The 13,726-nt window shown below is 50.1% G+C and overlaps 1 protein-coding gene across 2 annotated transcripts in view; it reads left to right on the forward strand.

Moving 5' to 3' along the window:
• Positions 1-6,559: 6,559 nt before the first annotated feature.
• PLPPR1 (phospholipid phosphatase related 1) overlaps positions 6,560-13,726 on the forward strand; it is a 190,991-nt gene continuing 183,824 nt past the window's right edge. Inside the window, exon 1 of one of the 2 annotated variants that reach the window (XM_039542775.1) lies at positions 6,560-6,634. The gene's annotated coding sequence lies outside the window, so the exon portion shown is untranslated. Of the gene's footprint in view, positions 6,635-6,869; positions 7,017-13,726 lie in introns of those variants that run through there. The other variant, XM_039542774.1, reaches the window with a different exon arrangement.

The raw sequence follows: 13,726 nt of genomic DNA on the forward strand, positions 1-13,726 counted from the left end.
ATTCCCGGCGGCGGCTGGGATTTAAAAGGCTGTGGGCTCCCCGCCGCAGCAGGCAGCCCAGAGCCCTCTGATTCCCGGCCGCGGCTGAGATTTAAAGGGCTCCGGGCTCCCCGCCGCAGCGGGAAGCCCAGAGCCCTCTGATTCCCGGCTGCGGCTGGGATTTAAAAGGCTCTGCGCTCCCCGCGGTTGCAGGCAGCCCAGAGCCCTCTGATTCCCAGCCGCGGCTGGGATTTAAAAGGCTCTGGGCTCCCCGCGGTTGCAGGCAGCCCAGAGCCGTCTGATTCCCGGCCGCGGCTGGGATTTAAAAGGCTCTGGGCTCCCCGCCGCAGCAGACAGCCCAGAGCCCTCTGATTCCCGGTGGCGGCTGGGATTTAAAAGGCTCTGGGCTCCCCGCCGCAGCAGGCAGCCCAGAGCCCTCTGATTCCCGGCCGCGGCTGGGATTTAAAGGGCTCTGGGCTCCCCGCGGTTGCAGGCAGCCCAGAGCCCTTTAAATCCCTGCCGCGGCTGAGTTTTTAAGGGCTGCGGGCTCCCCGCGGTTGCAGGCAGCCCTGATCCCTTTAAATCCCAGCCGCGGCTGAGATTTAAAGGGCTCTGGGCTCCCCGCCGCAGCGGGCAGCGCAGAGCCCTCTGATTCCCGGCCGCCGCTGGGATTTAAAAGGCTCTGAGCTCCCCGCCGCGGCGGGCAGCCGAGAGCTCTCTGGTTCCCGGCCGCGGCTGGGATTTAAAAGGCTCTGGGATCCCCGCAGCTGCCAGCAGCCCAGAGCCCTTTGAATCCCAGCCTCTGTCCGCTGATTGCCCCCTCCCCAGACCCCTGCCCCAACTGCCCCCCAGAACCTCCACCCCCTATCTAAGCCCCACTGGTCCTTGTTCCCCGATTACCCCCTCCCGAGACCCCTGCCCCTAACTGCCCCTTGGGACCTCAGCCCCTATCGAAGCGTCCCTTCTCCTTGTCCCCAACTGCCCCCACCCGAGACCCCCCCCACCTTCCCACCCCTGGACCGCACCCCCTACCTGTCCCCTGATAAACCTCTTAGACTCCCATGCCTATCCAATTGCTGCCTGTCCCCTGACTGCCCCTTCGAACCTCTGCCCCATCCAACTCCCCCTGCTCCTTGTCCCTTGACTGCCCCCCGGAACTCCCTACTTCTTCTCCAACCCCCAAACCGCTTACTGTGCCACTCAGACCAGCGTATCTGGCTCCATGCAGCTCCAGACAGTTGCTGCCATGCTCCCCCATGGAGCCCACAGCCCTCTCCCACCCCCAGCACCTGCCTTCCAGATTTGAACACCTCAAAATTCAGGAGTGCTCGAGCTCGGTTTGGGCAGCTTTTACTTCATTTCTCCCAAGTCAGTTTCCCCTGCAAGGTGCCAACTGAAGGTGTTGGAGAACAGAGAGATCAGGTGGCCTCCTAATGCCTGGAAAAGAGACAAAGACCGGAGGAGGGAGTGTCAGTGCCTGTGCAGACTTCTGGGAAGTGCACGGTGTGGAAGGGAATGCTGTGATGCTTTGGAACATCTCCATACAAAGCCAGTCAGGACTCTGGGGGAGCCTCCTCTCTCGGAGCATACTGTCTCCAGGGCAAGAAGCTTACACCTTCCTGGGTCTGACCTTGGAGCATTCAGCATGCCCTTCCACGTCATGCACTTTCCAAAGTGAGTCTGCCCAGGCTGGTCCTGGGGCAACCAGAGGTCGCTGCACCCCAACTCCGCAGTCAGATGTGACTCTCAGCCAGACAGTAAAACAGAAGGTTTATTAGATGACGGGAACACAGTTTAAACAGAGCTTGTTGGTACAGAAAACAGAACCCCTCTGTCAGGTCCATCTTGGGGGGGTGGGGAGCCCAGAACCAAGTTCTGGGTCTCTCCCAATTTCCCCAGCCAGCTCCAAACTGACACTCCCTCCTCTGGCCTCTGTGTCTCTTCTGGACAAGGAGGCCACCTGATCTCTTTGTCCCCAACACCTTCAGTTGGCATCTTGCAGGGGAAACTGAGGCACCCACACAGTATTCAGAGAAAATATTAAGAACATTCCCACTTCATCACAACAGATGCAACAAAATATAATACTGTATATTGAAGTAGGCAAGTGCTGCTTCTGACTTTCCACTTTTAATTGACCCTTGTAATCTTGTGGCACTGACGCGCTGTAGCTTCATTTTATATCGGCTTACAGGGCGGGAGCGGGGGGGCACCACCATTTTGGGCCCCACCAAAAATTATACAAACCTGCCGCCTATGAGAACACTAGATTTGTTTATAGGTAAACTGATGACTCAAGGGTTTTCTTTAGGCTAGACAATAGGAGCTGATCACTCTTGGCTATGGGTGGTGTTTTCTTCCAGGGAGCTCACAATGCAACTAGGCTGCTTCAGTATTTTGGATATCAATCAAGGATTCATTACAAGAATTGGTCTGCTAACTGCTGAGATGGGTGTGTCCAGGAGGTAGCTTCATTAACATCTGGAGCAGAGATCCCTCATGATGCAGTACTTCTCTGCTTTTGTGGTCCCAGAGTTCAGTGCGGTTCTCTGTTCTCAGTTCTGTATGCTAATGCAGATGCTTCTCTGTCCCATCTTTCATGCAGATGAGGCTAGGGGAGTTGTCTCTGTTCTCCATTCTGTATGTTAACAGAGATGTCTTAATCTTGTCACCCTTGTCCGGAGGGGTCTAGGCAGGGGCGGCTCTACAAATCACGCTGCCCCAAGCAGCGCGGAGCGCTGCGCCGCCCTTCCCCAGTCCCGCGGCGGGTCTGGCATGACTGCGGCAGGTCCGCTCTTCCCGCGGCTCCGGTGGAGCTCCCGCCGGCATGCCTGCGGCAGGTCCACCGGAGCCCGGGACGAGCGGACCTGCCGCAGTCATGCCTGCGGGAGCTCAGCCGAGCCGCGGGATGCCGGGCCCCGCCGCAGTCATGCCTGCGGCAGGTCCGCTCGTTCCGGGCTCCGGTGGACCTGCCGCAGGCATGCCGGCGGGAGCTCCACCGGAGCCAAATGACGCCCTCCCCAGGATGCCGCCCCAAGCGGGCGCTTGGCCCGCTGGTGCCTAGAGCCGCCCCTGGGTCTAGGTGTGTCTCCCAACGCCCTTCACTGCTCTCTGCAAGCCTTTTCTCTGATGGGTTTTGGTTCAAGCAGAGACTGGTGTGTGAGGGGTGGGTGTGTCTTTCATGAGTCAGACAGGCTGGATACTGCGCCCTGGTTCCCCAAGAACCCAGAGCTGACTGGTATCAAAGCCACACGACCACTCACACTCACAAACAAAACCTCACCCCTTGCTGTGCTTCCCTGATATTAGAAGCAGGTTAGAAATCTGCATGAGCATAGGCACAAGGGAAAAAATGGGAGACCCAGCTTTCCTGCACTGCTTCCACTTCACGTCCTGCTTGCTGCGAGTGGGGAAAGAGCTGTTGTGCTTTCTGATGTTATTTCTTCCGTAATCCAGATGGGGTTGGGGGAATCAATTGGCCACGTGAGAGAGCCGTGAAAGGGGAGGAGATAGGAAACAAGATACGTATCTGAAGCTCCAAAAGTTCAGATTTGGTTTAAAGTGGGTGGCTTTTCTCCAAACCAGTTTACTCAATCTGAGACAATGTGAGAGAAATCTGTCTGGCTAAGGTATTGTAGGAGGCAGTATGGCTTAGTGGACAGAACACTGGACTGGGACTCATGAGCCCTGAGGATGGAGCAGTGGACTGGGACAAGGAGTCCTGAGTTCTGTTACATTCTGTGGCTGCCACTGACATGCTGGGTGAACTTGGGCAAGTCATGTCACCGCTCTGTGCCTCAGTTTCCCCTTGTGTAAAATGGGGCTGATACCAACATCCTTTGTAAAGCACTTCGATATCTATGGAGAAAAAGTGCAATATAAGAGCTAGGTACCTGTGTAGGTACTTACACAGCACCCGTTACTGTAATGTGTGAGTGCCTCACAGACTTTAATGTATTTAGCCTCACCACACCCATATGGGGCAGTGCTATTATCCCCAGTTCACAAATGGGCAACTGAGGCACAAAGAGGCTAAGTGACTTGTTCAGGGTCACACAAGGAGTCTGTCGCAGAGCAGGGAATTGAAGGACTTCGAAGACCTGGCACCTTAATCACTGTACTATTGACCCTTCCTCCCTTTGGGACAATACCAAAAACCGCCTGTGTGGAAAGCTGAAAATAATGTGCAGTTAGTTTCTTTAAAACATCAATAACATTTTCTATCACCTCTCTTGGATGATAATAGCAGGAGTGTGTGGGCTGCAGGCAATTTTTAGTATAACACAAGGGACATCGTGTAAGTCATTATTAAATTGTTTAACCCTATAAAGTATTTAAGAATCAGAAATGCTACACCAGCAGCTGGGTCTTGCCATCTTTGATTCAGGCAAACTGTCCCATGGGCTTCATTCAATGGGACTGTTTGTACGAGTAAGCGCTACTCATGTTAGGAAGGACTTGCAGGATTGGGGCCTTTATATCTCTTATTACAATAAAATCTGACTCTGCAAACCCTGGGAAATATCATGGTCAATAACACTGATTGTGGCCCTGATTGTCCTATCATTATAAAGACTCAGTAAAGTGTCTGGCACCTTTTATCTGTGTGCAAGTTACAATGATTGGCCCTGAACCTTCACTGAATTCCATGCAGGCATTGACTGCGGTAGGGGCTACACATGGGTCCAGCCAACACGCAGTCAAGATCCGCTTGCCGGAACAGGGCTGCAAACATTGAGGGCTGGTCTACACTGTGGGAGGGATTGATCTAAGATACGCAACTTCAGCTACACTTTTCGCATAGCTGAAGTCGAAGTATCTTAGTTCGACTTACCTGGCCGTCCTTACGGTGGCGAGTTGACTGCTGCGGCTCCCCCGTCAACACTGCTTACTCCTCCTGCGGAGGTGGAGTACGGGCATTGAATGGCGGATTAATTTATCGCATCTAGATGAGATGCGATAAATCGATCCCTGATAGATCGATTACTACCCGCCAATCCGGCGGGTAGTATAGACGTACCCGAATTTCGCTCCTGGATCATTTGGGGATAATTCCATGCTCCATTTGATCCCTAGCGTTGCTGCCTGGCTGTATTTTGTACTTGTGAAACCCCACTGATTGGGCGAGGGAGCCAGGATAGCTGCAACTCTGCCTACAGTAAATAGGGTGCTGTAGATAAGCTTGTGAGGATTCGATTTTTACTGGTAAATGTTGATTTCACTGATTGATGAAAAAATATGCCCATCCATAATAGACAGGCAAAGCAAGAACAATGCTGTTTGAGAGTTTAGAGTTTGATTTAAGGCTATTTACTTGGTATATTCTGATATGTGATATTGACACTGCATTGTAAGTTAACACTTTTTGCAACTCAACAGTTATTTGATAGTTATTGTCTGACTATTCTGCATTGTCTGATGCCTCCCCACCCCACAACGTCCCACATATAAGTCAATAAAAATCAGTGTGTGTGTGAAACTGCTTAAAAACAAACATCAATATGATCTGTCAAAATGACAATCTAAATCGAATTCGGCCAAGCCTTGCAGTATCCAGGACTTAGCCAAGGACCCAGTGCTTAATTTGTGCCAGGGGCTTGCCAGGGCTGATCCCTGACACCTCTGGGCTTGGCAGTTCAGAGCCCCGGCACCTCTGGGCCTGGTCGTTCAGAACCCTGGCCCCTCCGGGCAGGGACACCCAGAGGATTCAGGGGACCTGGGGGCCTCGGCGGCGGCGGGGGGGGGGGGCACAGCTTCGGCGGTAATTCCACGGCAGGAGGTCCTTCCGCTCCGGGACTCGACGCCGAAGTGCCTCGAAGACCCACGGCGGGGGGGAGGCCCATGGCTGAATTACCGCTGAAGACCCAGCTCTTCAGCGGCCGGTCCTGGGGCGCAAGGACCCCCCGCCTCAGGTCTTCGGGGCACTTCGGCGATGGGTCCCGGAGCGGAAGGACCTCCCACCGCCGAATTACCGACAAAGACCCGGAGCGGAAGAAGCTCAGGGCCCCTGGAGCAAGTGAAGGATCCCGCTCCAGGGGCCCCGAAAAACTCTCATCGGGGCCCCTGTGGGGCCCAGGCCCTGGTGAAAATTGCCCCACTTGCAATTCAGAGCCCTGGCGCCTCCGGGCCCGGCCGATCGGAGCCCCGGCGCCACCGGGCCTGGCCGTTCGGAGCCCCGGCACCCTGGGCTTGGCCGTTCGGAGCCCCGGCGCCGCCGGGCCCGGCCGTTCGGAGCCCCGGCACCCTGGGCTTGGCCGTTCGGAGCCCTGGCGCCCCTGGGCCCGGCCGTTCGGAGCCCCGGCACCGCTGGGCCAGGCGGTTCACAGCCCTGACACCCTGGACCAGGCGGTTCAGAACCTCGGCCCCTCTGGGCCAGGCCGTTCAGAGCCCAGCACCTGGGGCTTGCCAGGTCAGTTATGAAAGTAAAAAAAAAACTGCTTGAGCCTCTGCGCCTCTTTCATTACCAATGAACCCCGGCCCAGGCCCTGGCACCCGCCAAGGAAACGGGCAGAGGGGGCAGGAGGGGCGCCGCTGCTGCAGCCCCGGGCTGGGCACTGAGCGGGGCCAGCGGAGTTCGCAGCGGGAAGGCGCAGGGAGGGTCCCCCCGCATGGCTCCTCGGCTGCCTGCCAGGCGAAGGGAAGGTGCCGCAGGCAGGTGAGAGGGGAAGCGGGCGCCAGGCGGGCTCTATCCTGGTGCTCGGAGCTGGAGGGCGCCGCCCCCTCCCCCGCTCTCCGCTCAGGGGAGCCCCGGGAGCCTTCCCCGCGCCGGGGTCCCCTCCCCTGCGCCTGCGCGCTCCCGCCCGGCGGGCTGGTCCCTGTGTTCAGCAAGCGGAGGAGCCGGCCCGTGGGCAGCGGCAGGCGGGCGGGCGGGTGAGCGGGGCGAGGGAGGCGGCGGACTCACCCCCCCCCGCCCGGCGAGCGGGCCGGCACGCCCAGCCGTCACCATGCCTGGGCTGGGCAGCGGGGCTGCGGGCGGCGGGCTGCCGGGCTAGCGCTCCTCCTAGCTGGACAGAGACCGGGGGGAGGCGGCACAGGAGGTGAGTCGGGGGCTCCAGGGGCCGCTGGGATGCACTGGCTGCAGGAGGAGGTGTCTGGAGGCAGATTTGGGGGGAAGCATGAGGGGGGGTTCCTTTAATTCCTCAGCTGAGAGGCTGCAGCCCCCGCCTGCGTTCCCAACAGCAAACTTTTAATTTTTTTATTCCCTTTCATGTGGGGACAAAGGGGGCCCGGGGGCTGGGTCCGGGGTGATTCTGAGGCTGGCTGTGGAAGGACACAGAAGGGTTTGTTTGTGGGGCTGGGGATATGGGAGTTTGGAGCTGCATGCCTGTAAATATTGGCCATGTCTAGTTCTCTGTGTGTGGCTGTGTTTGGGGGGGATGGGGTGTATCTTGGTTGCCTTTGCATGTATATTTCTTTGTGTGCCTCACTCTGTGTGTGTGTGTGTGTGTGTGTGTAGGTCTGTTTGTGTTACTCCATGTGTGCGTGCGTGATTTTTGTGTGTGTGTGTGGGGGTGTATAATGGGAGTGACACAAGCAGTGAGACAGGCTAGATGCGTGTGTGTATTTGTGTATTTCTTTGTGTGTTTATGTGTCGCTTGTTTCTCTGTGTATATATGTTTGCAGCCTGGTGCTGCTGATCCATGTGGTTCTCTGTCTCTCCGTGTTAAGATCTGTGTGGGTGGATTGCTTTTTCAAGTAGACATTGGGCTGTATGTTGATGGGATGAGGGGATTCACATATGCAGCTGGGACATGACACTCCGCTCCCTGCTGCTCCGTCACAGCCCCAGGGACTCCATCCTATGCCTCACCAGCAGATTAAAAAGTGACCTGTGTGCTGTATTCAACAGAAGAGCTGAGGAGCAGGGGGGTGGGGGAAGGGGTGTCATTGTTTTGATGGTTGCTCTTTCTGTGCATGTACCACAAACAGCCGAGGTGACGCTTGGGTCACTAATGGGCATGAATGATGAGTTATTGAGAGGCATGTTGAAATCAACTCCAGGAGATGAAAGGAGCTGGAATCTCTCCTAGAGGCAAAATGAGCTGGTGCTAGATGTGTCTTTATCCTTACGATGGAAGGGGATGTGTGAGAGTGTGGCATATACTGGGGACACTTGCCCCATTTTACTGAGGACCGGGCTGTCGTTTTCGTTATCTTCGCCTTCTACTTCTGTGAGTATCAATAGAAAAAGCGAGCTGATAAATATTTCCTCCATATCTTTAAGGTGCCTGTGAAGACAACACATTTTGATAAGGGAGTGGGGCTTATGGAATGTAAATACCTGTATTTGTAGAGATGATCCCTAAGATGTTTTCCTCCTTGGGAACCATGGTAGTGCCCTGTCAGTAGAAAAGGTTTCAATGCCTAAAGCCAGATCCTCAACTGGTGTGAGTGGATGTCACGCCACTGACTTGAATGGAACTATTCCGATTGACATCTGCTGAGGATCTGGCCCAATCTCTCTTTTAAACGGGACAATGTGTGAAGAGAATACTTCTGATGATGGGAAGAAACTACCCGGCTCCTGCAGTGGAAGGAAAAGAAGTGGGTTGCCTTCTTCAGAAGAGAAGGGGTGGATTTGGGATTCACATCAATGACCCACAGAGAGGAAGGTGGGTGTGTGTGAGCAGTGGATACCGTGTTTCTATTCCTGTGTTTTTCCCAACCCGTTTCTTCCCAGGTTCCCTTGGAACATATGTCTGTTTCACATGTTGGAACATACCACACATTGAGGCAGTATATAATGGATAACCCAAATCCTCAAAATAAATGTCAAAACAGAGACCACCAGCATCCTAAATCCTATGTTTAACGTTCACTCCACGTGTCACAATGGACCTGATCCTGCATCTCTTGCATAGCTAAAACTCTGGTTGGCTTTAATGTGCAGGGAATGCAGAACAGGGCCCTGGTCATTGTAAAAACTTTCACTCTGTGTGGGGACAGATGGGATTTTTTTCACCTCTCCTCCTTGATCAAACTTATTTCCTTCTAATTTTAGGGAATGGTGTGCAAGTCCCACTGGATGGGTGCTTTAGAAATACTTATGGTGGACATAATTGTGCCCTGGTTCTACACAGCAGAGTATGGGGTCCCGGTGCAGATCTTGGGGATGGTTGCATTGGACAGACAGACTGCACATGGCTCTGCCTGACATGCTGTCCAGCACTGCTGTCTAGGCAGAAACGGGGCGGGAGTGTGCTATCTTCTGTAAAGGTCTGGTGCAGCATACTCAGTTCCCTGCATTGGGGAAGAGGAGCTCTGGAGGAATTATTCCTGGGTACAGTTCCTTCTCCGCACTCCTGCCCTTGGCTCACAGCTGACTTTAAAGGCTCAATCTAGCCTGAAAATATTACCATGAAGTTTCCTATCTCTTTTAATAACTTAATTTCTTTGTTGTATTTCTTTCCATTTCTGTAAAGGCAAAAGGTGACTGTCGAGAGGCCCCAGGTGCCTTTAGAGTGCATGAACATAGAAAAGTATGAATTAACTGTACAGCAGAGGGATCTGAATTTGAGTTCTGGGCTAGCAAAGTCCAGAACTCAGCTGCTGTAAACTCCAATGACTTTACACCAGCTGATGTTCTGATGTCTAGACTGGGAGAAAGCATGGTATCAGAAAGCATGTTAACCAACCCGTTTTAGCTAGAACGACATTCAGCACAATTTTGCCCTTAGCGCGGACATGGACAATGGTGTTTAAAAATGTGTTGACTTTCTGGGCAAAATTGTTTTGAACATCATGCTTGTTGAAATGTCTTTGTGAGCACGCTTTCTAACATGGCACTGTTTCCCAGCAGAGAGAAGGTCTAAGAGGAAAGAGCAGCTGGTAGGGAACTACATTCAGCCAGGACACATTGACTGAACGAGGAGCATTTGTGACTATCATCTGGTCAGATACGAAGCCAGTTTCTCTGTCTGTGGCAGTTAGGAAATATTTAGAAATGAGTCGGGAGATCAGTCAAAGAGGAATTTCCATACTAAGAGAAGGAGGGGTTTGAAAATACATTTAATTACACCATAACTCTGTTAGCTTTTCATGTATTATTCCCTAATTTTCTTTGCTAGGGAGCGGGATAGCTCAGTGGTTTGAGCATTGGCCTGCTAAACCCAGGGTTGTGAGTTCAATCCTTGAGGGGGCCATTTAGAGACCTGAGGTAAAAATCTGTCTGGGGATTAGTCCTGCTTTGAGCAGGGGGTTGGTCTAGGTGACCTTCCAACCCTGATATTCTATGGGTTTTTTTTATTTTATTTTATTTTAATTTGTCTCACAGCTCTTTTTTCCCTCCTTCCTACTTCATCCAGCAGCAAGAGTCTGGATGTGGAATTTTGTGAAATCTGAAGCATTTCCATAACAACGAGCTGTGATGTTGTTACAGAATCAAGTAGAATTTTTTTTTTAAGTTTAGTTATTCCCCTTGTTAGAGATTTCCCAGTTACAAAAGTCTGGTTTTCATGAGTTTTCTTGTGTAACTAATAAATAGCAATTACGATAATAACATTTAGCAATTATATAGCACTGTATGGGCCCACTCTTGCACTGTTCCCACAGGATTGGATCCTCACATTGAGTCCATTGACCCTAATGGGGCTCTGTGAGATGTAAGGGTCCTCTTGCACAGAACTGTAGAATGTGCCAAAATTAATCAATTATATATAGTTACATTTTTGTTTTCAAACATTTGTGCTGTATTTCACCCATGAATGTACAGAAAGTATTCAGAAACCACAGAATTCACATTAGTAATGGTTAGTATTGCTTTATAAAATGTGCATTTAAAAACTCAGCATCTCCTGCTTCACCATCTGAATAGAATCTTAGTTTATTAAATTTGGAGATCAGTTCTGATTTCATTTTCTACTGAAAGAAAGTTTGTGGGACAGAAGAGAGGGAAGGGAAGGGAAGCAAATACCTTTCAAAATCCAGCAGAGGAGGATAGAGAGTCCACATTGCTTTTTCTGTGAGAGAATGTTTTTCAAGGGAAATACCAGCAAGATTATACTTATTTTTTCCCCTAAGGACCAGACCTTTTTTTGAGAATAACAGTAGTAAAACAAGAAAAAATTCGGAGATTCTGGCGACATTATAAAGCACTTGAGCTTCCTCTTCTGGGTTATGTCAGGAGTAACTCTGAAGAGAATTAAATTCTGTTCTCATTTATAGTCATGCGAACCTAATGAAGCCAGTGGTGTTGTGTAGTGTGAGAACAAGGTGGCCATTTCCTAACAGGGGAAAGGACATTCAACTTCCCTTGGGTCAAATCTTGAAGTCCTCTTGCTCAGTTTTTATTCAGGTAAAAGTCCCATGTGATTCAATGAGGAATGAGTCCAAGATTTGTCCCATTTACTTTGATGGGAGACCCCTGCTTAGCTCCTTTTAGAATTTGGCCCATTGTATCTCATAGTGATTCTAATCCTATGAGGTCCTTCAAGTCTCGTAGAATTCAATGGAAACAGGGTGTTCAGGTACTTGCAGGACCTGGCTCTCTATCTGTCTACATCCTGTGTTCTGCAAACCCAATATTGAAGTCGAGGCATAGGCAAAGCTTCCATTGACTCTCTAATGGGAGTTTTGTCTGTACAAGGACTGTAGAATCTGGGTATGAACACTGTACAATACTTGTGGACTCACTCCTGCATTCTTTGCTTGTCCAAAACTCCCTTTGATTTCAATATCTTTTTATGCCTATCCATTTGGGGAGGATTTTCTTGCATTTTTTTAATGTTGCATGTATTATTGCTTCAGTGTGAAACTGGTGCAACAACTTGTTTCTATATTCTGCACCTATACGTAGTTACATGTTTTATACAGGATGTTCATTGTCTTTGATTAGCCCTGGGCGTGCAATGGCATTTATCATAAACATGCGCTGTGTCCCCCTCCAAGATCTTGCCTTCGGAACATTGCTGAAACTACAGCTGTACTAGTTCTGAAGATTTTATATATTCGTTTGTGTGTGTGAAAGTTTTCAGCTAAATGTTTTGATCCTACAACTCTTATTCCCGTGAATGATCTCTATTCACACCAGAAGGATGTTAATTCATGTGGGTAAGGCTTAAAAGACTTAGCCCTCCATCGCTAGTTTCTCTGAGGGATTGTTTGGGTTGCTTATCAGTTATTAGGTACCTTTCCCCCAAATATTCATCTATTTTGGATATCCCTTTTGGAATGCTTAAAATGCGTATCCTAAGACTGTTTTCCATTGGTAGAGTGATGCAAAACAGCCTCTGTGTAAACTGGAATCAGTCCCTGTTTTAATTGGCTCATTCCTTGGTGTCTCCTCCTACCCAGCATAAAGATATAGGCTACATATGTCTCCATGAAAATGCAAGATTGAACCTTTTGCTTGTGGCTTCCCCAGACATCTATGATAATGAAGTGCAGCAACGCACATCCATGGAGGGGAAAAAACACTCGGGTTCTTGTGATATTCTGAAATGTGTATGTGCTTTTATTTTTCATAAATACATGCCTTATATTTATCCCATCTTCCAGTGCTTCCCCCGAGAGACAAGGTAATTTTCTTTATTCAAATGAGGCTTATGGCAATAGGCATATTTATATTAAAAAGTATGGAGCTTTGCTAGTGCAATATGTAGGGCATCTTATTATAGTTTCTGTTTTGTCATGTACAGCTGAGATCCTTCGGATTACATTAAAAATAATACAGAAGAAGTGATTGAAGATATAATTAGCTGGAAAGGAGGAGAGAACAAAATGTAATAGACAGAGGTTTGATCAGTTATCTCACAAGCTTAATGCTCCATCATTATTCTCATCTCCTAGTCAACCCTAGAAGTAGCTTCCAGGCAGACCCCCATGCACAAATGTACTAATCATCTATCTAACGCACCCTCTCTAGGGGCCCAAGAAATGGAATAAATGCAAGACCTTGCCGTTCACACCAGCACTAACAAATAGAATTCTAGCTGCAAGGTTTGTGTCTCTTTTTATATTTCTGATAAAAGTTAACCATGATTTCTGTGGACTGAAGGAAAGGTTTCTGTTTGTTTTTAGATGTCACTTTTACTTACAGCAGGCAGGGTGGCTAAATTGCTGTTCTTCTGACATTCTTTCAAACCAGTTGTTTGAATAACCCTTCAGACTTAAGACATCTCTTTCAATTTTTGTTTCCTCTTTGTAATGATGTCACAAGCAAAGAAAACATATGAGGGCCAATTTCTGCAGGCCTTGCTCAGAAAGATCTCCCACGGAGGAGAAATATTAGTGGCACCTATTATTACTGGCAAAGATACAGTTTGCCAAATTCCTAATGACAAACACAAGGAGCCCGGGGTGCAGTACACTGACTCCTAGTTTACTATCTTTATTTGGATCCACCACATCCCAGGTGAATGTCCTAACAAATGGGCTATTGGGTATAAGGCTGTCATTGACATTGCTTTCGAAGAATGTGATCATTTTAAAAAAAAGCATAGGGGATTAGACTCATCGTGAGGTCCATGTGCCATTTCAGTCCCATCTCACCCTATTTTGAGCAAGGCTTAGGTGATGCGTAAGCCTTGTGCTAGACTCTGCACTGGGCTGAATTTCATCCATGATGGTTTCTGCAAGCGATTCCATGTGAGCAAATGTTTATGCCCGCTTGAAGCCCCAGTGAAGTCAAGGGGACTCTGCATGAGCCCACGATTCTGCCCACCCAGAGCAGCTTGTTTAAGTGGGGCCGTGTTCAGTAACTTCACTGAGATCTTACCACTGCAATTCCAATTCAAAGGTGTTTCTTTCT

The sequence above is a fragment of the Mauremys reevesii genome, linkage group 6 (assembly GCF_016161935.1).
Source record: "Mauremys reevesii isolate NIE-2019 linkage group 6, ASM1616193v1, whole genome shotgun sequence".
NCBI lineage: Eukaryota > Metazoa > Chordata > Testudines > Geoemydidae > Mauremys > Mauremys reevesii.